General features: G+C 35.5%; 2 protein-coding genes across 15 annotated transcripts in view; one reads left to right on the plus strand and one right to left on the minus strand.

The window, feature by feature from the left end:
- Positions 1 to 27,379, minus strand: part of LOC136852772 (anoctamin-8-like) — a 545,791-nt gene that overhangs the window by 322,893 nt on the left and 195,519 nt on the right. The gene's annotated exons all lie outside the window — the stretch shown is intronic.
- The window catches only part of Ppox (protoporphyrinogen oxidase), a 600,782-nt gene that overhangs the window by 303,318 nt on the left and 270,085 nt on the right, over positions 1 to 27,379 (plus strand). The gene's annotated exons all lie outside the window — the stretch shown is intronic.

Below are 27,379 nucleotides of genomic sequence, written 5' to 3' on the forward strand. Positions count from 1 at the left end.
CTCTTCAATGTCTTTATCTTTTTACACGTTTATTGGACACATACAGCATCAGTAACGCATCTGGAATACCAGAAAATATCGTCATTCCGTAGTTAACGCACACTAACTCTAAATACGCTGCCATAGGGAAGAGAAGGCTGTCTCTTATTCCTTGAATAACGTGCATAACAAAATCAATATATCAATAGCAGTCTCGTTGTAGTCTGTCTTATAGTTATTTCCAATGAAAATCAGAGTCGATCAGGCACTCGAAAGCTCTCAACTATACTTTTTGCTTTTTTTTTTTTTGTATTATAACGAAAGAAAACTGTTATATTAGGGGTTACGGAACAAGCTGAAGTCTTTTTGAGTTGACTAATTATCCTCCAGACAGTGAAATACAAAGAAAAATACAGGATGTGAAATACAGATGAAGCTTGATACCAACAAAGTTACTTAAACGAGGAAGACATTGCAAGGGAAATAGTAGATTCTGTTAATGAACTTACTGGGAAACTAATGATTCCACATATGTTGCGATGCTAATGGTTAGTCATATAAGAGCTTGTGGCTGGAGCACTCGTACAATAGAAACAAATTGCTAATAGATATGAGCTGAGAAGGTGTCCCTTACTTAGGGAGTAAGCGGTTTGGCTAGCGTTCCATGCAATTATGTTCTTATGCAATTTTCCAGCTATGCGTATAAGGTTGGATTGTGTGCACCTTTCCTGCCATGCATACATAAGCATTTGTAAGCGATTTTCCAGCTGTATATGCGAAGGCTGATCTATATGCATTTCCTGCCTGACATTTCAAGTGTTTTATCTGTTCTTCTGTAGTCTTGCATGCAATGGTATTCATTTAGCGTCAAAGTCCTTTGCATCTCACCTTGGAGAAATAACAGCAGGCTCTGGCTGTCGAGCTGGAAAAGTGACAGTGTTTGCGAATATTCTTCAGGAAGGGCATGCTGATATTGTGCAGGGTAATTAAACTGACAAACTAAAAAAAAAAGACATTTATGTAAATAGGATGGTTTCTTGGTGGCAAGGCTGAGTACACGAGATGAATGATTGATTCAAAACTTTTAAAGTAAGTGTACCCAGAGCCGTATATACGGCTCTGAGTGTACCCATAGGCTAGGCTTTTAGTTTGTTACCTTGAAATTTTTAACAGTACCTACAAGTTTTTTCATGAGATCATTTAATGACAATGGTTTATTAACAGAAAATAAACAATGTTGATAATTACTTAAGGAGAAAACTACCTATGAAAAACATTATGATTAAATTTCAAATCCCTTATGTATAAATACGCGTTTCTTCTTGGTTGAAATTGCTGGTAAAAATTCTGTTACGATATAATTGAGGGTTGAAATAGTTGTCTGCAGAAATAATAGTATTAAATGCTGTACTTGAATGGAAATCTTTTTAGAGGTTTTATATATATATATATATATATATATATATATATATATATATATATATATATATATATTATATATATATATATATATATATATATATATATATATATATGTCTAGTCTTTATTGTGTCAATTGGAAAGCGTTTATCTTTGTAGAACAGTATGACATCTTGGAAGAATCTCAGACGCTGATTGATTATTCAATACATCTTATAATAAATGAACTATATTGCCAATACAGTAAGACGATTCTCCTTGAAAAATGTTTTCGTAATTCACGGTGACATGTGTTAATGGCGCTATAACCCAATAAATCGTGAATAAATGATCAAGACAAAGTTTTCAAAGTTATTTAAAAATGTGGAAAAGGCTTCGCGTTTTATAGGAGTAGAAAAGTAAGCTTTACAAGTTCACATTAAGCTTAACGACATTAGGATGCAGTGAATCTTTGAAATATGAAATTATTATATAATATATATATATATATATATATATATATATATATATATATATATATATATATATATATATATACTGTATATAAAGGAAACAAGATGGGGGGAATGAGACAACCTATGAGCATGTATTTACGTTATGTAATACTGTATGTGATTGTTCAGAGATTCAGTAATAATGCAATTAATGTTCATCTGGCGTTTATGCACTAGGTGGCTTAAAATGATGTGATATCTTTTTCAAGTAAGGAAATGTACTAGACAGAGAGAGAGAGAGAGAGAGAGAGAGAGAGAGAGAGAGAGAGAGAGAGAGAGAGAGAGGTGGGGTGGGGGGGCCCCAAAGGAAATACTGGAAATACTATATATATATATATATATATATATATATATATATATATATATATTTATTTATTTACTTTGCTCTCTTATAGCTTGTAGCGTTACTTCTGTATCAGCCGGGAAGGCGTGGGTTCGGATCCTGGCCTGACCAATGCACTTGTCAATTATAATTTCCGTGTGATGTAAATTATTCAAGGTAAAGTAAATTGGTTATTAAGGGCTATTTGTGGCATATTATTTGAGAATATAAAACAGTCACGTGGGAATTGGTGACAAAACTATCATACACACAAACATATATATATATATATATATATATATATATATATATATATATATATATATATATATATATATATATATATATATATATTCAATATACCGTCGATTTTGCCATATTTATAATTTAACTACTGAATCTTGATGAATATCCTGTCCGAACACCTGCCTGGAAGATTCATCAATGCACAATGCCTTTCTTATAAGTTGAATTGAAAAAGAATTTAGGCCAAAGGCCAAGCACTGGGACCTATTAGGTCATTCAGCGCTGAAACGGAAATTGACAGTAAAAGGATTGAAAGGTGTAACAGGAGGAAAACCTCGCAGTTGCACTATGAATTAGTTATTGTTAGGAGAGGGTGGAAAGTCAGATGGAAGGTAATATAAAAGGAGATACAGTAAAAGGAACAAAATGGGTTGCAGCTAGGGGCCGAAGGCACGTTGCATAGAACCTTAAATAATGCCTACAGTGCACCGCATGAGGTGCGCTGACGGCACTACCCTCCTACGGGGACATTGCCCTTACGTTCATAACTCTTACATTCACTTGCAAGATTTCTGTTGCTTCTGCAGTTTCTTTTCACTGTCAGGAATCAGTATTGCATCATCTGGAAACTTCAGTCATTCCATAATCCATTCACAGTTCATTGTCATATCCCGCAGTTTTCTGTCTGCGTCTGCTGCGTCTGCTCAGACTTCTCTTATCACTCCATCCATAGACATTAAACGGTCTTGGTGACAGTCTCAGACTCTGTATACGCCAGATCAGTTACCCTCCTCACACACACACACACACACACATACATACATATATATATATATATATATATATATATATATATATATATATATATATATATATATATATATATATATATATATATGTATATATGTATATATATATATATGTTTGTATATATATAGATATATGTATGTGTCTGTATGTGTAGGTGCAGGCATGGATATATAATTATAATTACATATATATATATATATATATATATATATATATATATATATATATATATATATATATATATGTGTGTGTGTGTGTGTGTGTGTGTGTGTGTGTGTGTGTGGTTTATGTATGTATGTATGTATTCACTGTTTATTTGTGTTCTACTTAAGTGCTAATTTTGTAGTTTACGGCTAACCTGTTCTGGTAGCTTGTTCCAGAGGTGACGATCATGATTACTCATCCACTGTAATTATACAGACTATGTTAAAATAGTCATTAACAAGCCAGTTTTTGTCTAGATTTAAGTTATATTTTAAATGTAAACTCTTTTGGTGCATAATGAATTGTCCCTTCATTATTATTATGGATAAAGAGTCTCACATGCCTCAAAAGCCGATAATAAGTGAATATAATAGTTTTGATAATAATAACTTTTGCCGGAACTGTAAATCCCGTCCTAAAATGTCGATGCTTATAGATGTTTTCTTCATAATGAAAAAGTTATTACTCGATGCAGATCAGGTTACCTGGAAATGAATTCCCGCTGCTATTTTTAGATTAATTTCCTTTGTATGTCAGATGCATTGATAATATTCTAAAAGATATTGATATTTTTTTTTCATTTCGGATAATCACTTGACCGTTTTTAGCTGAAAAATTTGGCACCGAGTAATATTAGTATGGTTCTCTTTTGAACAGCTTCATATTGTCATCATTAGATTTGTGCGTCATTATGTAGTATTTTTCATTACTCTCATTATCTTTGTCTTGATAGCTCCACAGTGTATGGGATCATTGTTATTGATCATAGTGTTCAAATCATTTTTCGAATTTTGACTTTTCAATAACTTCTTCGATTTAGAAGACAGAAGATCGAAATTAGAAATACTATAGGATTAAGACTGAGAAACGTAAGTTACATTGCACCACTTATAATACGGCAGCGTCCCATACTTACGCGTAAAAAAAATGAGCAAATTCTTTGCTCTCCGTCCCAACAAAAAACGCTCGAGAAAAGTGCTCTTATTTTATTCATTTCTGTTTTTTTTACTTACCTCCGACCGGCCAATGAAGAATTAGAGGAATTTATTTCTGGTGATAGAAATTCATTTCTCGCTATAATGTGGTTCGGATTCCACAATGAGCTGTAGGTCCCGTTGCTAGGTAACCAATTGGTTTTTAGCCACGTAAAATAAAATCTAATCCTTCTGGCCAGCCCTAGGAGAGCTGTTAATCAGCTCAGTGGTCTGGTTAAACTAAGGTATACTTAACCTCTAGTTGAATTCTGGTTCACTTAGGTAAGGAGATTTCCATCTGTCTGTAATTTAATTATTATTATTATTATTATTATTATTATTATTATTATTATTATTATTATTATTATTATTATTATTATTATTATTATTATGTAAAGGGGAAAGTCAATTCTGCCGAACCTCTGGGAAAGATTTCCAGATTTTTCTCTTTAATCTGTCGTGGTTAGATGCAAAGGATATTTGTAAGGGTGTTTTAGTTTAACAGAATCGCTCAAGTAATCCTGAACTGTTTTCCAATTATTATTATTATTATTATTATTATTATTATTATTATTATTATTATTATTATTATTATTATTATTATTATTATTCATGCTCCAAAGACCTGCGCTTATTCAAAGCAAAGTCGTGAAATTAATTTTTGTCATGGTAATCCTCCCAAAGTTATGTCATACCGCGAGAAATTTAATTTTATGCACAGTTTTTCATTCACAAGCACACCCTGCTTCTCAAACAAGAGTGGAAAATATGTGATTTTATGTGAAAAAAGTTGTATTCCAGTCATGACTTGACAAAACGCCATTGATGCCAAACTACGTAAGAACTTTGAGCATTTTGGTAATATATTCAGCAGACTGAATTACCCCGTGTTCAGTGCCGTCCACGTTATTTTTTCAGTAGGCCATTTCAGAGGAATCAGAAGTGAAGCTTTTCACCCCGATATTTTATACAGAAGTATTCTAAAAAAAATTTATAATACAGTGTATGCATATAAAAATACACTGTTTACATAACTGATCGTGGTTATCATGATTTATCCACGTTACGGGCCAGCCCTAGGAGAGCTGTTAACCAGCTCAGTGGTCTGGTTAAACTAAGATATACTTAACTTTTACAGGAAAGTTGAGTTATTTTAATTATGTTAAATGGAATTTCCATTTATGCTTAAGGTGGCCAAAATGCACAAGAACATGATCATTGTGATGAAACTTCCAGGAATTAAAATGACTTGAGTTTACTAGTTTTGCTACAAAGCGGTTATCACCTTTAATGGTACGTCTTCAGTGGAAAAAGAAGAGGCCGCCAGTGATATTATTTAGTAATATATCTTTCAGAGATAATTCAGGATGAATTTTTCAATAGAAACGTATTCCATATCAAATATGTATATTCATTTCATTTATATTCTTGACAGTTTTGCTGTGATAGCAAAATAGTAACTGTTTGGAGCTTGTAAATTGCAATATCCAGAACTTCTCTTTTAGATGGAAACCATAAGCCAACTTCTTCATATTTTATGTACCTAGAAAATCTCTAAACTCATGAATTTCACGTGAACCGTCGATCCATACCTTTAATTTATACGCTGCCGGCTTCATATTTGTAACTCCCTGAACGTGAAATACAACGTCGAAACTGACTTGGTGCCCCATGCACAAAAGACTCTTGATTTTGGATGTAGAGTCGCTCGCTCTCAGAGAACATTACTGTCAACTTTTCCTCCAGTGTTACAACTTATGAGCAAGAGCAGCCACTAAAATGTTGAGGGCCCCCATATTTACTCTCGTGTTCTGCGAGTAAATGTTAAGGGCTTGAGTGAATGGCATCACTTTCGGGAAATAATTGACAGGCTTTTCACATGTGTTACTTCCGTGAAGAATCGTACCAGTTGTTGTCATGCGTTGTAAGCATTACATATATAAATATAAAGTACAAAGGAAAACGTGAGCATAAGTGAGGGAAGTTTCTCTCTAGCTTATTTCTATTTAAAGTATAGTTTTCTTTGTTTACTTTTTGCGTCAGTGATGATTATCTTCACTTAATTTTTTTCATGTTTTTTGAAGCTCATTACTGGTGGTTTTTATAGCAGAGGTACGAATGAAATAATCTTCCGACTTCAGAGATGCTCCCGGTTGAAATGTACAGATATTTCTTTCTTTTTCACATTAAATTTTTATTTGAAGAAACTTTGTTTCTAAGATTTTTTATTTCCTAGTGTAGCTTTCAAAATTTAAATTTCTGTTGATACAATTCTTGTAAATATTACCCTGTTAGTTTTCTTTTTATAAATGAGCCCTTTTGGCGTTATGTCTAACTGTATGATTTAAGTATGAGTTTCCAATGATAATCAAATTGATCAGGATTATTAGACTGTGCAGACATACACGAATGGACTTCCAACCTATGACCTTGATATTCGAGTTCCGATTAGCTTATATAAAGAATTTCAACAAATACGGTTTATTTCCGAGTTTGGAATATGCCTGAAGTAAGTCCACAGCTGACGAAATATCAAAGCGTTGTGCTTTCAAGTTTAGTTTTTCTCTCTCTTCTGTACAGCCATTTCCGCTGAATGAAGTGTGGCTTCGCAGCATAATCCTTTCCGTTTATGTACACTGTACTGCACATTCACGAAGGTGGGGCTTTTAAGCAACGCACCTCTCCCTCCAACATCCTTCCCCTCGTAAGCAGAGGAGTAATCCTTAAAGCGTAATTTAATCTCTCTCTCTCTCTCTCTCTCTCTCTCTCTCTCTCTCTCTCTCTCTCTCTCTCTCTCTCTCTCTCTCTTGTCCTTTAAGAATCAACTTCTTGGCCGTGATCCACAATAACAAGGTCACGACGTTATTAAGTCGGGCTCGGGTCTTATAGTAATGATATTGGCACATAGATACCAGCGTGGATTCAGTATGAAGCGACTTGGATATTTGATATCTATGTGAATGTGTGCGTGTGTATGTGTTCGTATATATTTATTATTATTTTATATATATATATATATATATATATATATATATATATATATATATATATATATATATATATATATATATATATATATATATACATATATATATATATATATATATATATATATATATATATATATATATATATATATATATATATATAGGACCCTTTTAGGGATGTCAACTGGTAACAGTATATTTCCTGATTTGTGTAATTGGACTGCAGGTCTAATCAGGTGCCATGTAAATTTAAAAGCTTTGCCAAATGTTTCTGATTTATTCAGGTTACATGTGTCTGTCCCTGGTCATCTGAATCCTGCAAGATTTGTAAAAGGTTACTTGCTCGTTAAGCGGAATAATGCAAGCGCGGAACGTTACAGGGTAAGTTTGAGAATTATTTTGAAAATAACTACTGACTGTGTTAAGAGGGCAATCTGTAGGCAGAAAAATGGCAGGAATAGATTGGGTTGCAAAGTAAGTTACTGCGGTGCTATTGTGAAAGTGTTATTGGGCGGCTGACCAGATTGATTAAAGTATATCTTGGTGAGGGAAAGGTTTCAAAGGAATGTATGAGAGGAATTATTGTTCTTATTTATAAGGGTAAAGGTGATAAAGGAGGCTGTAAGAATTATAGTAGCATAATTTTGCCAAATATAGAAGGGAAGGTTTAGGTAGGATTTGACTGAGAAGGTGGGACATATGACAGAAGGTTTGATAAAGGAAGAACATTACGAGTATAGAAAAGGATAAGCGTATATGTTTCAAGTGTTTCTGTGAAACATTTATATGATAAGCATGGAAGTAAAAGGGGAAACGCTGTATGAGGCATACATGGACGTAGAGAAAGCGCACGATAAAGTTGCTGTATGATATGGAGGGTAAATTGTTGAGGGCAATAAAAAGTGTTTACTGAGGGAAGGGGAGGGAGGCTTTTGTTAGATTTTGCGGCAGGAGACTGACTGATTTGGTGTAAACATGAGGTTGATATAAGGCTGAGTTATGTATCCAAGGCTGTTTCGTGTATTTTTGGAGAGAGTGACGCCAGAAGTTTGAAGCAAAAAGTCAGAGAATGAAATGTAGATGTACAGTAGATCCAGTTTTAGGATGAGAAGATAAGTTGTACAGGGAATGTGGAATGGTTAGTGTTCGCAGATGATACATTATTGACTCAGTATGGTGAAGAGAATCTGAAAATGTTAGTGAAAGTTTGAAAAAGAGGTTTTAAAAAGGAAAAGTAGACTAAAAGTGAACAAGAATATGGTTATGAGGGTAAGTGGGAACCGGAGGGTGGAGTGCGCATGGAAACCAGGGTTTGAATGCATTAAGGGGCTGTTGAACCCACTCTCTTCAATGGGCTTAAAGTGTGTATGTGAATGAGGATGAAAGAACGGTGGTATTTTAAGAGAAAATGAAAGGCTGAGAAATGTTGAGATCCATATGAGTATTGGAGTGTTTTGAGATGGTTCTGTCAAGTGGAATGAATTGCAGGTATAGTTTGGTGAAAAGAGTATACATTTCGGAAGTACTGGGAGAAAGGAGGAGTGGGAGGCTTAGAAAATCTTAGATAGATGCGGTGAAAGAGGCAATGGAAAAGAGGGACCTCAACATTCAAGAGTCGAGTTGATAGATTGCGTGCATGTTAGACAGAAATGCATGGTGCAATGTTTAGCGGGTTATGATGCATCACTGGTGAACATTCTCTGTAGGTATATGAAATGGTAGTGTTTTTTTTTTTTTTTAAAGTAATCTGTACATGGGTTTATGTTGTGACTGCTTTCTCCACGGATGATTATCGGCCAGTCAGCAGTTTAATGTGAGTATAGCGATGTTCATTGTCCGTCATTATCCGTACCTTTCTTGGGAGTCACCCTTCTATAGGGAGAACTGCCATCTGTTTATATATCTGTCTATCTATCTGTCTATCTATCTATATATATGTATATATATACACACACATACACACATATATATATATATATATATATATATATATATATATATATATATATATATATATATATATATATATATATATATATATATATTTAAAGAGACAGAAAAAGTATATATTAGTTTAAGCAGACCACTGAGCTGATTAACAGCTCTCCTAGGGCTGGCCCGAAGGCTTAGATTTATTTTATGTGGCTAAGAACCAACTGGTTACCTAGCAACGGGACCTACAGCTTATTGTAGAATCCGAACCACATTATAGCGAGAAATTAATTTCTGTCACCAGAAATAAATTCCTCTCATTCTTCATTGGCCGGTCGGAGATTCGAACTCGCGGCCAGCAGAGTGCTAGCTGAGAATGGAACCCACTCTCCCAACGAGAAAACTGCTGAAAAAATATCCCGCCAATGAAGATGGTGGTTGTCCAAAATGATCGAAGGGAGAGAAAGAAAGAGGAAGACAGAAAGAGCAAATACTTGGAACAGGTGGATATATGCCGGTTTACATTCGGGTATAGCCTTTTAAAAACACTTGGGATTTAGCTCTCATCCAGTACCTCCTCCCTCCCCTCCCTTCCCTCCCTTCCCCACGACCCTTCCTAAAAAAGAAATAAAATCACAATAAAATGTTGCAACAGCAACCTGAGCATGACTCTCTTGGGACCACATTGAAGACACTTTTTCTTTTTTTTTTTTTTTTTGTCTTACCTGGATGTCGTGTTAAAGATAACCTCCCTCCATATTCTGTTCATCCCCTCCCCTCGTCCTCATGTGATTTTCCCCTCATACCGGCCCGGTCCTCGTCTCCCACCATTCGGCCTTAAATGCATTTGCAGTTTGTATCATTTTATTCCTTTTCTTTCGCTGGAGGATTACTGAACCCCTCTTGTGAATGCATGTTTTTTTCATAACCATTTTTTTTTTCCTCTTTTACTGGACGCATAGTTGGTTTTCCCACTTGGGGCACAAGAATTCCTCTCCATTTTGCGATCATTTTTATCCGGTGGAGGGAAAGGTTGATGTGGGACATAAAAATCTATCATCATTTTATCATCGCCTTTCTACAGAGAGAGAGAGAGAGAGAGAGAGAGAGAGAGAGAGAGGGGAGAAAGAGAGAGAGAGAGAGAGAGAGAGAGAGAGATTCAGGGAGAGAAAGAGAGAGAGAAAGATTCAGGGGAGAGAGAAGAGATTCAGTGAGACCGAGAGAGAGAAAGATTCAGGGGGAGGGGCTGGGAGAGAGAATTCGGCACAGTTCATATTTTTCTGAGCCGATGAAAAGGGCGCAGGTAATTGCTCGCCTGCATCCTCTCTTTCTTTCTCGTTAATGCTACCCTTATTTCCAGTTGCGGAAGGAAACGGTGAAAAGAAAAGGCCATTCCTCTCGTTCACTTTTTTTTTCTTTCTTTTCCACTTTTGTTTTGCTCCTTTCTTGACGGTTTTTCTTGCAGGGTTTCATTTACGCTTTATTGCCGCTTTTCTGTGTTGTTGTTTCTTCATTCTTTTACAGAAGCCTAATTTGAGATATTGTAGGAAAAGGGCTTTCAAGAAAGTACTTGTAAGTCATCACACATGCTTGCAAGTCCCCTTTATCTCTCTATCATATTTTTGCAGAATATAATCCAATTACTGAATTTGCTAAGTATATCACTTTCTCTCATCATTCACACTCGTAAAAGATAATTGTTAAAACAAGGTGTCCTCCAGTCAGTCTCTCTCTCTCTCTCTCTCTCTCTCTCTCTCTCTCTCTCTCTCTCTCTCTCAAATAATCACGAAGAGAGGCATTTCTGCTGTCTCTTGCACTCCAATTCCCTGATATGTATCTAATTACGCCGCCTCTTACACCAGGTCAATTATTTATAACATTGAGCCATTACAGTCAGTGGGTACGAAAGACGTTGCCGCTTCTGTTCGTGCCCTGTTAAGGTTGTTCTGGATATTTTGGGTGTCGAAGATTTCCAAAAATAGGTTCTGGTTGGGTTGTTTTCTTATTTTTATTATTTTTCCATTCTTGCTTTTATTATTGAAACCACTTTCGTTAAATTTAATCTTTACTAGGTTCCTCTCTCTCTCTCTCTCTCTCTCTCTCTCTCTCTCTCTCTCTCTCTCTCGGAATGGAGGTCTACCCAATAACATCCGAAGGGCGCCTTCGGCAACCGATAATCTATATATCGTTGGCGAGGCAAAACAGCCCATACGTTTCGTCGTGTTGGTAAGTGTAAACACCTCTAAAGCTTTTCTTTAGTTTTCTTTCTCATAGTGACGAATTTCGCAAAGTTTATATCGGCATTTCGAGTGAAACTGTTTTGTTTTTCCTCGTTCCATGAAGGTTTGTTACGGAAAAGACGACAGAATTACAACGAAGAGAAGCTTTCGCAGGCTCTGAATTTGTCAAGAGGAATAATGGGATGTGGGACATCTGCTTCTGTGAACAGTCTTTTAAGGCTAAGAAAGAGAGGAAAAGGGGAATGAATAAGTTACAGAAAAATAACACAGTTTTTTTGAGTAATTCGGTTTGGTGAACAGGACTTAATAACACAATTTTTTTTTTTTTTATTAATTTGGTTTGGTGAACAGGACTTCCAATTTAAATGCATTAGAATGAAAAATCTGTTATATTAAAGAACGTGATCAAACAAATGAGCTTATTTAGAATCCCTTTCATGTTGGTCACTCACGTCGGTTAATGATGATATACTATTAGATCGATCAGATACTATAGTAAACAGTTAAAGCGTACTAAAAATCTTCATTGGTCTTAGAAAAGGAAAAAGAGTGCGTTTCCCTGTCTTCTGTATCCTTTTATTTTATGCTACATGAGTTAAGCTGGCAACTCGGTCCCAGACCCGTTGGTAGTATCTAGTGGAAGGATTTATGAAGTTCAGTGAGTTGTATCTGTCTCTTCATGCTCCCTCCTTCTCAGATTCCTACGACCTTTCTTTGTGAGACGTTTGTCACGTCTTTGTTCGATTGATCAGCTTAGTTAACGTTGGTTCTGGTCAGTACCTGGGCGGGTGACCACCAAGAAAGGCGAGACCTTTTGGTGTAGTCCATTTTAAAAGGGAAAGGCTGTAGATGGAGCTATAAAATAACGCTTCCCTTAGTAAAACGACAAACTAACAAAAACAAAAAACAGAAAATATCTAAGTATGTTTAATTATTATAATCACTTTCGACATTGTTATTTTCGTTTGTGTCATTTATTTTTCGGTAGTCATCATTTCACAAGGGTTGAACGACCCATTGTAAATAGGAGCTTTTTTCTTTTCTATCCACAGTTTGTTATTTACTATTATTACTATTGTTGATGATGATCCGCTTTTGTTGGCATTGATATTTGTCGCAGAAAATTCAGGCTTAGATTAAAGGCGCTTTTGCTAGATAATCATCAGAGAGATTCACCCGTGGGGAACGCAGGATCACTCCCCCTTCCCTGCGGCCTCCCTCCTCACACTCCCGGCCCCTCCGTCCAGTCGTGCTATAGCGGATGGATTACAACTGATTCTGGTGGCGCTGGAAGCTTCATTTTAATTATGGGGTTATTTTGATACCGACGCTGCGGCACGTTTGTTTTTTTTAAAGTAAATTGCTCGGATATTTCAGAGATGGCACAGATATTTTCAAAAATTGGGTCACATAAATTTTATTAATGGGGAACTTGTAGAACTGCCTGTAGAAATGAGTTTTCAAGCAGATTAATAGGATATCGTTTAGTACCTTAGTATTGTGAAACGGTTAAGTGTAACACAGTCAAGCACACACTTGCATATATAAAGAGAGGTAGATGTATGAGTAATTGGGTATTTTTCGCCATAAGGTTTTCCCTTCTTGTGAAGGGATAACGCCGAAAGGGCTGCACCTTCCGGGTCTCAGCAAGTCTTTACAGATGAGGTTGCTAGCCCCATGCCTTTTTGACTCTCAGCTGTTGCTAATATCCATTCACAGTTTTTCAGTTGATCATTGACATCATACTTTTAAATGCAGACGCTTTCACACAAACTAAAACACACACACACACACACACACTAATATATGTAAATGTATATGTATGTATGTATGTATGTATGTATGTATGTGTGTATGTATGTATATTGTGTACCTGCTGAACAGTGACCCCTAATTCCGCATTAGTTTGTTTTGGAAGTTCTGGGTTGTTTAATTCACTGGACGTAAATATTTCAAGGAACCCAATAGTAAAAGTGTAAAAGGTTGTGAAACATGAGGTGTTCATGATTTTGATATCTTTTGATTTGACCCCAGATTAGGAGCAAATTTTATTTTCTATAAATCATTAAAATTAAAGACGAAACGACGAAGGTTTCAACAAACCTCAGTGGCAGTAATTCAAATGACTCGAGAGGAGTTTTTACTGGTTGTAAAACAAAAGAGTCTGGAGCTCTCTCTCTCTCTCTCTCTCTCTCTCTCTCTCTCTCTCTCTCTCTCTCTCTCTCTCTCTCTCTCTCTCTCACATTTTATGACCTATTCCCCAAGAGTCTAGAGGATGGCTTTTTATGCGTTTCCTTCTCCATTTTTTATGATATCGTAATTTTTTGTCTCATATGTCCTAAAGAACTTACTGTTATCTCTTCTTTTATGTGTTTTTACCTCCACGCATTCTTTCTCCTTATTTGCTTCCACTTTTTTCATGAAACTCTCACTCTCTTCCATACTCCATACCATTTTCCTGTTTTTTTTTTTTTTTTTTTTATTCCCTGTCTCCTGGAATGATTTTTCCATCTTTTTCCTCATATTTTTGTATTTCTTTTTACATTGTCCTCGTTACCTTTTCCTTCCCATCCTCTTCTTCCACTCCCTGTTATTAACTTGGTTAAGTGATGATTCACAGCCGTTTTGTCTGTTTACCAGGAGATGCATTGATGCAGTTCAGCTTGCCTCTCTCATGACTAGTTTCAATTCATAATACATAGACGCAGTGTATATGTATATATATATATATATATATATATATATATATATATATATATATATATATATATATATATATATTATGTATATATATATTATATGTGTATATATGTATGTGTATATATACATGGATATTTGTTTATTTATATACACACATGTATGTATATACTATATATATGTGTGTGTGTTTGTATGTTTTTATGTGTGCAGGAGTGTGTATGCATGTATATACGTATGAGCATGTATTCCAGTGATACAAGATATGAGTAACACTGAATTGAAAAAGGTTTCCAAATAAGTAAAACGTCTGTACCGCAAGAAGCCTTTGAAAAAACAGACAAAAGAAGAGAATCTTACTTTACCCTTCCTGTCTTGACTTCTTTGCGTATTTCAGGATGTCAGATGAGGCTTCCTCATCCTTAAACACGGGTTAAAAGCACGTTTTATTCCCGTTGCTTAAAGGTGGAATTTCATTGAGTAGTTTTCTTTGATGCTGGCTTCGTTTGTTTTCAGTACCACTACTACTACTACTATTATTATTATTATTATTATTATTATTATTATTATTATTATTATTATTATTATTATTATTATTATTATTATTATTATTATAGTCAAGGGGTTTGATAAGTGGAAGAGAACGGGATATGCAGTCAAATGTATATGTTGAGTTTTATCTTAAACGAGTACTCTAAGAACGAATGTTAAGAAAATTGTCACCGAATCGGAAAATTTAACTGTTTGGGAATATTATTCAGGTATGAGGCGATCGAGTTTTTCATGAAATAAAGAGTTATGTTTCAGAAACTTTAGTATCATAATGCAATATCATACCAGTAACCATTCTTCGTTACGCTCTGAGTATTGTTTTTCATAGTAGATGTTCGTTGATGTTTATCGTCCTTATTTGCAGACGTAAATAAGGGCAATGTTCGTGAACGTTGGTGTATATGCTTGAGAGAGAGAGAGAGAGAGAGAGAGAGAGAGAGAGAGAGAGAGAGAGAGAGAGAGAGAGAGAGAGAAGATCGGTCGCGGTCTATGACGACATGAAGTACAACATGGGTATTTGGAGAGCTGTGCAATTGTCACCTTAGGTGATATTGCAGTAATATCAGAAAGTATTTAAGTGAATTGCTTAGATATATTTGTTAGTATTTGGCGACAATAAATGTTTTGACAGAAAGAGATTTCGTTTCTCCGAGGGAGTTCTCCAGATCTTGTCATTTGTGCAGGCTGTGTGGTGAGATGTGCCACCCCTGATCTAATAAATTGGGTTTCACACTCTGTGAACTTAAAGCTCGTGAAGCAATGAGAGGCATTTCACGAGAGATGATAAGGTGGCAGAGGAACACCCTTTTTTTTTTTATTCTTGTTCGATTCGTTTTATTTTGATGCGCAAAATGGCAGTAGTTTTGATTTTATACGAATTTGTTATTTTTCAAACATTTTACCGTTTTGATGCATTATTCTTCTTAGTTTTCTTTGTTTGTCCTAAATTACTACGTTGATGCAATTCGTTTTGGTTTTTATCCAATTATTAAATATATATATATATAATATATATATATATATATATATATATATATATATATATATATATATATATATATATATATATATATATATATATATATATATGTACAGTATACATATATATATATATATATATATATATATATATATATATATATATATATATATATATATATATATATATATATGTACAGTATACATATATATAATATATGTATATATATACATGTATATGTATATAAAAAATAATTTTTCAAGTAAAAATAGTAATATATATATATATAATATATATATAATATATGCATATATACATGTGTATATATATATAAATAAATAAATATATATATATATATATATATATATATATATATATATATATTATAATATATATATATATATATATATATATTGGATGAAAAATTATATTTCTAGTTACAAAACGATTAATATACGCATGTATATACATATGTGTGTGTGTGTAAATATATGTATATATATATATTCACACACACACACACACACACGTATGTATATACATGTGTATATTAATCTTTTGTAGCTAGAAAAATTATTTTTCATCTCACTGCGATCCATGAAACTAAAATATGTTTCATTTAGGTCATCGCGCGCACTGTTGCATCAGGTGTGAATGCTTGGAAACGACAAGTTTTGACCCTAATTCTTCGAACCTGATTATACTTTAATGAGACATCCCACCTTCAAGTGTTAGGGCAGCTTATAACAATGTCTCCTAGAATGTCTCTATCACTAAGAATTACTTTAAGGTCTTCGTTTTATAAAACATTTATTAGCTCCATTTTATGTATTATTGTGTATATGTATACATGTATATATGTGTGTGTGTGTGTGTGTGTGTGTGTAATTGTAATAGCCACAATGCCCTCTTAACTTCTGGAATTCTTCGCGCTTTTTGGATACACTTGTCAGTACAAAGCCTTAAGATCCAAGTGCAAGAAATTAAAGTGGTTGTAATGGAGTGTCACAACCACTTCAATTTCTTGCACTTGGATCTTAAGGCTTTGCAGTGACAGGCATATCCAAAAAGCGCGAAGAATTCCAGAAGTTAAGAGGGCATTATGGCTATTACAATTACGTATGTATCTGGTAAAAAGTGACCAGTAGATTCTACACACAGATATATGTATATGTATATATATGTATATGTATATATATATATATATATATATATATATATATATATATATATATATATATATATATATATTTACATATAGATAAATAAATAAATAAAATATATATATATAATTTATTTTATGATTGGCTTTTTTAGGATGTTATGTACGCTCAGGTGTCTATTTTCAAACGTCTTAATCTACCTTGATTATTAGGGAGCACATTTACAAGATGCTTTTTCTTTCGTAATTATTCGACAATAAATGTCAAAGATTTACGCCAGAGACCGAAAAGCATCACCACGTTTGTTAATATCAAATGTTGATCTGCTTCTCCGTCTCCCCATCCTCCCCCTCCCGTCACAATCTGTTAGTCCGGAAGTTTAAGTTCCTCTGCTTATAACTTTAGTCCAAAAGTTATTTGATCTGGATGTATGCGGCAACTGTCTTTGGGTATTTTCCACCCCTTTCCGTTTTTCTCTTTTTTCCTATTTTTGTATTGCTTTCTTTCGTGGATCCTTTAAAATAATACTTTATCTGTCATTAAGGAAAAATGCATTTTTGCCGTCCTTTTGTTTTTCATTTGTTGCCTGGCTCTTCGAGACAGCTTTTACACTTTTGGAAGCTTTTTGTTCGTTGCAGATTTGCGGGATGCCTTTCGCCTTATTCTGGGATTTTGTTTGCCAGCTTTTTCCGTTGATAAACACTAAAGTGGCTTTAAAACTGCTTCTGTTATTCTTACTCTTTTAGGTTTTCAAATATAATTAGGTTCTCCGTCATTAGGATGTTCGATAATAATATCTTTCAAATAGCATTTTGCAGCGCTGATAAGAATTTTTAATGGGGCAGATCAGAATTAGAAGACTGCGTTATCGACATATCTGACTGTCATTTTTAGGTTAAGAAAAAATTATTTAAACCATCTCCGGTTTTAATCATTGATATTAAACCTAGTTCAGTAGAGATTAATCCCAACACTGCAGTTTTATATATATTGTTTTTATTTCCGTACGGTACTGAGACCTAGGATTTTTTTTCGTAGAAAAATATTCAGTTGTACAGGTGAGGAAATATTTGTTAAATTGAGTTGAAATGTATTATATTTTTTGTTGGGTTGGGTTTGATGCAGCGAGTGACAGAAGAACTTCCACTTAATTCGCTTTTGAGGTCATTTTCATTCATTTCGGCGCTCATTTATTCAAGTACTTATTTCAATTTTCTCTTTTTAAATACCATTGCAGTAAAATGTCAGAATATTGTGTACGCTGGAATGTACTGATTTTCGTAGCAGATTCATGACATATTGTTGAGTGGAATGTCAGACGCCAAAAAATCTGAAGATGTCTGCATAATTCATAGGATCTCGTACCAGTCAGCCAGCGATCAGAGTTAACACCGAGTGCAATGAATTTTTGAAGAGATGAATGAATACATAAACGTTTCTACGAGGTTTTTTAAAGTTATGCATATCTTATGTTCTTTTTTTATTTCTAGGGAGATTTGACGATCTTTCCGGGGTCCATCACTCTTCCTCATCTCGGATCTGCATCCTCTGAAATTTTCTTTATCCATCTTCTTCCTTTTCCTCCTCTTTCTCTTCGTGTCTTTGCCTTTGTTTTTCACCTCTTTCTTCCTTCTGTCAATTATCACTTTTCCCTTCTGGTCATCCTTCGCCCTCCTTCTCTAGTTGCCTTTTCTGATAAGCATTATTTTTCGAACTGTCTACCTAACCGCGCAACAACTTCTCGCTGGTGGGAGAAAGAGCGCTGGTGACTGGTATAATACATGTACATACGCTACCGGGGTCTAAGCGATGACAGGCAGGGCAGCCGATCGAGACTGCGGTCTACCCCAAAGCCAAATCAAAAGTCCTTTCAAAGAAGGCATCGTGCTTATCCCATACAAATGGGGAAAAAAGGACGTTAAAAGAAGAAGATTATTTTTCTGTTTTTTTTTTCCTTTCAGCGTGCTCTAATTGTTTCAGAAATGGACTCCCACCGTCATTCCTTCGGTTCTTCTTACTGTTGTTAATTTCCTTCCCTCTGTTTTTGTTTCAACGTTTTCCTATTACCACTCGACACCAAGGCTTTTCATCCATTACGCGCGAATCTTTCTTTCCTTTTCTTCTTATTCCGCTTCCTCCTCCATCGAAATATTTCAGATTGTTCTTTCTCTTCGGCCTCTAGTGTTTACTAAATCGTTCTGCGCTCTCTCTCTCTCTCTCTCTCTCTCTCTCTCTCTCTCACTTTTCTTCTTCCTCTAGATACTTTTTCTATTTATTCTTCTCCAGGTACTTTACACATTTATTCTTCTTTTGTTTCTTTAGCTTTATCCTTCCTCCTACGTGGGCTTTCGGAGATATAATTTCCTCGATCTGCTTTTTCTCCTCTTAATCATTGTCGTGTAACGCTATAGTTCTTGAAGTCAAATCAGTCAGTCGTTCCCATTCGTCAATGAATTTTCCTTAATCCGTTCAGTGTCAGCTGAGCTTTGAGTCTCTCTCTCTCTCTCTCTCTCTCTCTCTCTCTCTCTCTCTCTCTCTCTCTCTCTCTCTCTCTACGTTCAATTTGAGAGATAAGATGTTATTGCTTTCATGGGTAATTACAAAAAACTTCATACGTAGAGTGCCTTAAATATGTGTATGTATAACATTTCGTAATGTGACTTTTGACAAAATTAGAAAAACCCCCTTCTTTAGTGCGCTGTTGACCGACACGTGAAACCCATTAAAGGAAAACAGTCTTTCCTCCTTTGTCTTTGTTATTGGACCGTGTATTTACCTTCAGAATGGCTGGGAAAGGGGCCATGCCGTCGGTGGATGGTCATTTTTGTTTGCATCCATAGAAGGTCCCTTCTAGGTTTTGCGCCTGTCTGGATTATGTTTAATTTCAGCCTGCACAGCTTTCTTGTTCATATCTCTTAATTCTGTTAAGCCTTCTTTTTGGTAGGGACATTTGGCAGGGACATTTTTATTTTGAATTGATGTAAATGCATCTGATATGTGATATATATATATATATATATATATATATATATATATATATATATATATATATATATATATATATATATGTGTGTGTGTGTGTGCGTGTGTGTATACATATATATGTGTGTGTATGTATATATGTATATATATATATATATATATATATATATATATATATTTTTTTTTATTAAGAATATTCCTCCTACGCCACCTTTTCGAGAACTAATTTAAAGTAAAAGGATTAAGTACTTAAATAAGATAAATTTAGTATGATTCACTGTAAGAAATTCGCCCCTAAAACCTCTCGCCACTGTCTTTTTTGGGGGAAAACCCCTTTAAACACTTTTCTTATCCAAAGCGCTGTTGGAAATCCCTAAAATTCCAGGTATGGACCCAACCAGAGCTAATCGTCGCCCGAGGCAGGCCAGCTGGTGGGCTGACCGCGTGCGTTCCGCCATTTTGAATTTAAAACCATGCTGCCTACAGTACCCACGTGGGCAAAGTGATCACAACGCCATCTAGGAAGAGACAGTTGTAATTTCCGAAGCTATAAAGGGCCCTGGACAGAGAAGCTAACTCTCAGAATTGCCGGCACTGACACGGAGAGCAAAGCTCCATCTCTTGCTCCAGGACACATGGCAGGCAGTATCCAAAGTAACTTTTGATGTGAATTAATTCGCTTGCCCTCCCCATTGCTGGCCCTCATGAGAAGAGAACTTCAGTTCCTAAAGAAAGGTAAAGTTCCAGGTTTTAAGGTTTTTCATCAGCCACGTTCCCTATTCTCCAGCTGTGTTCCTTTCCTTTCATAGTGCAATATAATTATAGTGAGACCTGTATTGTTTTATATTTTGTGCTGTTTAATTTGTGAAGCATTTACGAGAAGAGTAATGTATTCGCTTGATGTTCGAGTCATGGGAATCGAGTTCAGTCTAGGCATTTTCTATGCAATTCCCCGATTCTTTCGTTACAGTGTTAGTCCCAGTTAAGTAACCATAAGTGTTCGATTGCGGGATAGGACTACCCATCTGTAGAACTGTGTCACTTCGTGTGCGTAGCAGTCCTCGCTGCTTCGTTATCAACAACTTTGAAGCAGGAACCCAATATGCCCCCTCCAGGAAATTGCCGTCATTTGCTTTCGCCTCATTACCCCAGAATTACATTATCATTTCTTTGATGTGTTTTCTTTTGTAAATATAATGAATTAAGTTAAACCCCAGAGTTTATCTAATCACTTCCCCCTTGAAGTAGCCTTTGAGGCATATTGTGTTGTTTGTAATTTTAGCTGTCCCCAAGGCCAGAGTCCAGATTTTTGTGGTAATTAAGGTAAGTTTCGTATCATCCTAGCATACCCCATTGATCTAGCAAGACCCCAGCTTTAAGATTACAACAATATATATATATATATATATATATATATATATATATATATATATATATATATATATATATATATATATATATGTATATATATATATATATATATGTGTGTGTGTGTGTATGTTTATATATATATTTTTCTTCTTCTTTTTATATAATAAAAATGAATGTTTGTATGTTTGCCCTCTATAGAAATCCGAACCACTTGACTGACCCAGACAAAAATTTGCACACGGCCCCTGTGTCACCCCAGAAAGGTTATAACTCAAAATTAAACCCCTACCCTGTGGCAGACATACAAACACAGACAAAACAAATGAAATTCTAATTTTTACTGGTGTTGCATCTTTTCTTCAGTAACTTTATGGGAGTCGCCAGTAGCTTGGGCGGAAAACCATCACCTTTTCTGTTGGTGACGCCATTAAACTCCTCCCACTGCAAAAATTGAACAGATGTGTTTGACTGTATTAGAATTACTTTCATTCAGTCATAAAGCAATGGAATTCAAAGTATAACTTACCACCGCACCAGTCAGCCCTTACAATCCTCGCCACTGAAAAAAGTAATAACAGCCCAAATGCTTCAGTGATAGACCTGCCACCTCATTAAAAAATTACTCGCGCCGAAATTACCACATCTTTTTCAGTATTCATCTTGAGCCAAACGTATTTTAACCATACCCTGCCAATAAAATACAAATTCTTCAGTGCCCTCTGTATAACCATCATCATATCTAGGTACTTAATCCACGAAAAAAAAAAAAACTTCGTAGCTACAGGCACAACCCTGGAGATCAAGAACTAGTTCATCTCCGAGAATGAACAAATGCATAACCATCTGCGCATGCGCATTAGAAGACCAAATGCTTCTGTGACAGAACTACCCCCTCATTTAAAAAATTACTCGCGACGAAATTGCCACATTTTTTCTAGTATTCAGCTTAAGCCAGACGTATCTTAATTATACCCAGTAAAAAAAATACAAATTCTTAAGGACCTTGAGGTGTTAATATCATCATATCTAAGTACTTAACCTACTAAAAATATTCGTAGTTATGGGCATAACTTTGGAGATAAAGAACTACCGTTCATCCTATTTAGCCTATAACAATAAGTCCCCTTTAACATCAATTTATGATCAGAATTTACGGGAATTTTGATCATAATTTATGATAATTATTAATATAATTGTTTATTACCTCGATAAAATAAACACTGAATCAACCTGTATTAATAATTTCTGTAAGACGAGACGTAACAAATCCATTACCGTTCGTGCATGTGTATTAACTAGTTGCTAAACTCGCCGTGCATGACGTACGTTGTTTCATTTTTTTATTCATCAAAATGTGAATTTCCTCGTTAATTCGTTAGTTCCTTCTTTGTTTTTACCTTCCGATTTCATTATAGCGGAATATTGAAAATCTTTTCTGAAAGGTATTTGCAGAATCTACGTTTATGGAGGGTAAATGCATGTGATGCAAACAGGGATTAAATTAAGAAACGGTTACTGCTGCACTCTGAGGAACGACGGTACGGTCTTCTATGGTGGGAGTGGGGCAAAGAATATTTGCCACCGCAAGTCAGTCATTCTCTCTCTCTCTCTCTCTCTCTCTCTCTCTCTCTCTCTCTCCATTTTAATCAAACAAGTCTCTCCATTATATATTTTAATATAAACATATATATATATATATATATATATATATATATATATATATATATATATATATATATATATATATATATATATATATACTGTATATATATATGTGTGTGTGTGTGTGTTTATTTAAAGCATGACAAAACATTTCAGAGGAGATGTAGGAAAGTTTTTCTGAGTCATTCAGAGTTTTCCCAGGCGGCACAGATGCTTTTTATTCTCTTCTGATAGGGGAACTTAACTTCCCCTCCCCTTCCCTCCCCTTCCCTCCCCCTCTATCTTCCCCTCACCTTCCCAGTTCCCCTCTCCTTCCCTCTTCCATTCGTTTTCCCTTACCTTTCTCCTCCCCCCCCCTTCCCTTCACCCTCCCCCCATCCTTCCTCTTCCCTTCCCCCTTACCCTTACCCTTACCCTCCCCTCCTCTCCTCTTCCTTTCAACCTTCTTCCTCCTCTCCCCCCTTCCCCCTTCCCTTCCCTCCCCTCCCTCTCCCTCTTTCCCTTCCCCTACCCGTATACTTTCATTCAGAGTTTTCCTGAGCATTGCTGGGTTGGTCAGCTAGTATGTATGTGTGTGTGTGTGTATGTATATATATATATATATATATATATATATATATATATATATATATATATATATATATATATTGAATCTGTAAAAATACTGTTTTTGAAATTGCCTCACTGACGGGTACATAAACAATTCAGTATAACCTTGATTTAATTTCATAATATTTTTATTTTGTATATATATTCAGCCTATTATATACGTAAAACGGTATTTGTTTAGGAGTCCGGAATTTTTTTTTTTTTTTTTTTTTTTTTTTTTGTAAGTTGAAAGTAGTCGGCCGGTAGAATACGAAATTTGAAACGTGCGAAATGTTCCCGTAAATATCTAGCATGAGAGATTGCCCCGTGATTTGTAGTTGGCATATACGCACTAGTTTATCCGTGTCGTGATGCATGGCTAAAGCTCGCGTGCCTTCATGTTTGTGCACATCAGAATGAGCCTAAGGCGAATTACGTAAACACGCAACCAAAGATGTTAGACAGAGAAATACGCATAAAATCAATGCTGGCATAATCATATACTAGCTTTTCTTCTAACCTGACGAGTGCTTTTCTTATAAGCAACGGTTTACCCAGCGATATTCTGCTAGTTCGGAAAACTCGGCCTCTGGACAGACCCTGTTCTTTCCTTGGTTCTTGTTTTGTCTGAGATTGCTTCAGAAGTTTTAGTTCATAATTTTATATGTTTTTCTTTTCTCTGTTGTAAGAAATTCATTATAAGAGCAGCTTGAAAGCTTAAAACGACGAGAGAGAAAGAGAGAGAGAGAGAGAGAGAGAGAGAGAGGAAAAGACCTTTGTAGGTGTAGGACCCCGTCCGAAATTCCACCGTCTGCAGGCAGAAACCGGGTCTGGAAACCCGCAGTCAGGACCAGCCGGCAAAAAAGAAGAAAGCAGCGCGTCTAAAGTCTTCTCAGGCTCTTCATTCCCTCAGCTCTTTCCCAATTTTTCCTTTGGCTCCTCTCTTCACTCTCTTTCGTTCTCTTACCTTCATCTCGCTGTCCATCCTTCCTCTGTTGCTCTCCCTTCCAGTCTCGTTCTCCTCTCAGGTTGTTTGCATCCTCAGCTTCAACTTTCTCTCTCTCTCTCTCTCTCTCTCTCTCTCTCTCTCTCTCTCTCTCTCTCTCTCACAGGGAACCGCAGGATTAAGATCCTTTTTCCTTTCCTTCGATCCTTTCCTCACACAGCAGAACCTCAACATGTTTTCTCCCACACACAAATCCTCACGTGTTTCTCACCATGCCTTAAGTAGTCCTCTTGAAAGGGAATCAGAAGGGTTCATTGGCCGTTATGTACTGACAGCCTCTAATTTTCTCTGTTTCAGGGGTTTATGAAGGAGTAAAATTGAAGTGAAGTTTTCATATCTGTGTTTCCTCGCGAATCAGGAACGTGCAGTGGTGGTTTCATTTTCTGTTGCTCGTCCTTTTGGTTTTGTAAGTGTTTTTTATGGTGGTGGTTGTTCTGGTTATTGGTGGTGGTTGTTCTGTTTATTGGCCTGAGATTTTATTTGATAACGAAAGCTTTATTTACTTCGTTTATTTTCCTGAAACTGTTGTCATTTAGCTGTCGTTCCCGTTTTGATTTTGAGATCGGACGGAGACACTTTAAAGTTCTGTTTAAAATGGAATTTGAGTTATGATTAAAATTTTTAATCTTTTTTGAGTCACATCTTTAATGTTGAGATATCAAGTTGTTTGGTTTATTAGTCCTGGTCAGGATTCATTACTTCAAGTCTTTCCTTGGGAGTCAGGGCCATGGAGTTTGCAACGTCATCCCTTCACCTTGTGGAGACGGCCCTTTTAGGGGAATATCCTTTACCGGGAAGCACTTTCAACATCACTCCTGTGCGACACTGCAGTCTTTAGCTTGAAATCTAAAGGGTAATTTTTCTTCAAGTGATGAGTATTTTCCTGAAAATTATAGTATTTATATATATAATCATCTTAGGTGAATAGCCATTTTTTTTTATTATTCTAACCCTGGTGATCTTAACAAGCTTAAGTATGTAATAATCTTAATAGACTGATTATTGTTAAGACCTCTTGCTAGCCTTATTGCAGAAATTCTTCATTTGCATTGGTAATTAAAGAAGCTGTTAAGTGAACATCACCCCTGCTCTCAATATTGAAGTCATTAAATCGTATGATTTCATTTGCTCTGTGATATAATTGTTGTGTGAATGGAATTGGCTCTTCATGTCTGAATCTTCAGTATGCCTGGGTTGCGAATGTAATTTTGTATTCGTAATTGTATCACTACGATAATCGCTTTTCGAAATATCATTTCCAAGATATATTTGACTGTATATAAAGAAAAAGTCATCGTTAAAATTAGATTGCCATATAATTCTCCGAAAATGATGATTTGCGGCCACATTTCGTATTTTATCGCATTGTTGGAGAACTTGTTTCATAGGCTATATATGTCCTGTGGGGACTGAAACATGTTTACGTTTTCTCCTCACGTAATCTTTGGCTGCATGAAGTTCGATGCTCTCCTGCTTCTCCCGACCCAGAGATTGCCATTCCCGTATAACATCGCATTTGCAGATGTTAGCTTTCCTTGACGACAACCTCGGGGAAATTTCCCCAGTAAAGGTATTCGAAATCGGGTGCCATTCCACGACTGACGTTGGATTCTATTGCATTTATCAATGTATTGACCTTACTATTGATTCAGCTTATTGTAAAGAATTCACGGAAAGTTGCAGGATACTTCTTACTAAATTTAGATCATTTTATACTCGAGGATGTCTTCATCGAGAAGCAACCCGCAGCCCCGCCAACATTCCCTTTTGAACTGCTGAATAGTGATAACGTTAATATGTACTATACCTTACACATGAGTCTCACTATAGGAGCACGTCAAAAGAAGCAGTATATATATATATATATATATATATATATATATATATATATATATATATATATATATATATATATATATACTTATATATGTATATATATATAAAAGTGAAAGTTTGTGTGTATATTTTTGTTTGTATATTTGTAAGTTTGAATGTTTGTAACTTTGTGCGCTATAGAAATCCGTACCACTTGACCAATTTGGACAAAATCTGGCAAGTGGCCATCATTTGACCCAACTGATAATAGGGTAGGTTTCAAAAGGGATAGTCAGCACAGAAATGCCTGAGTAAATGGGACAGTCACCACAATAATTCCTGGATAAATGGGACAGCCACCACAGTAATATCTGGATAAAATAGACAGTCACCACAGTAATACCTGGCTAAAAGGGACAGACAGCACAGTAATTCTTGGAAAAATGGAAATCACCACAGTAATTCCACGTTGATAAAAGGGACAGTCAACATAGTAATGTCTGGATAAAAGGGACAGTCCCCACGGTAATATCTGGATAATATGGACAGTCACCACAGTAATACCTGGATAAAAGGGGCAGTCAGCACAGTAATACTTGGATAAAAGGGACAGTCAGCACAGTAATACCTGTGCTGACTGTCCCTTCTATCCAGGTATTATTGTGGTGACTCATCCATTCGTCAATGTGTTACTGCAGGTTACCCAGGTGTTATTGTGCTGACTGCCCCTTTAATCCAGACATTACTGTGGTGAATGTCCCTTTTATTTGCTGACTGTCCCTTTTATACATATATTTTTATATACATAGGTATATATTTATATATATGAATATATATGATATATATACATATATAATATATTATTTGTATATATACTGTATTATATATATATACACACACACAAACACACATTTCTGAGGACAGGGAGTACGTTTTTATTTTTTATTTTATATATT

This window comes from Macrobrachium rosenbergii, chromosome 3 (assembly GCF_040412425.1).
Source record: "Macrobrachium rosenbergii isolate ZJJX-2024 chromosome 3, ASM4041242v1, whole genome shotgun sequence".
NCBI lineage: Eukaryota > Metazoa > Arthropoda > Malacostraca > Decapoda > Palaemonidae > Macrobrachium > Macrobrachium rosenbergii.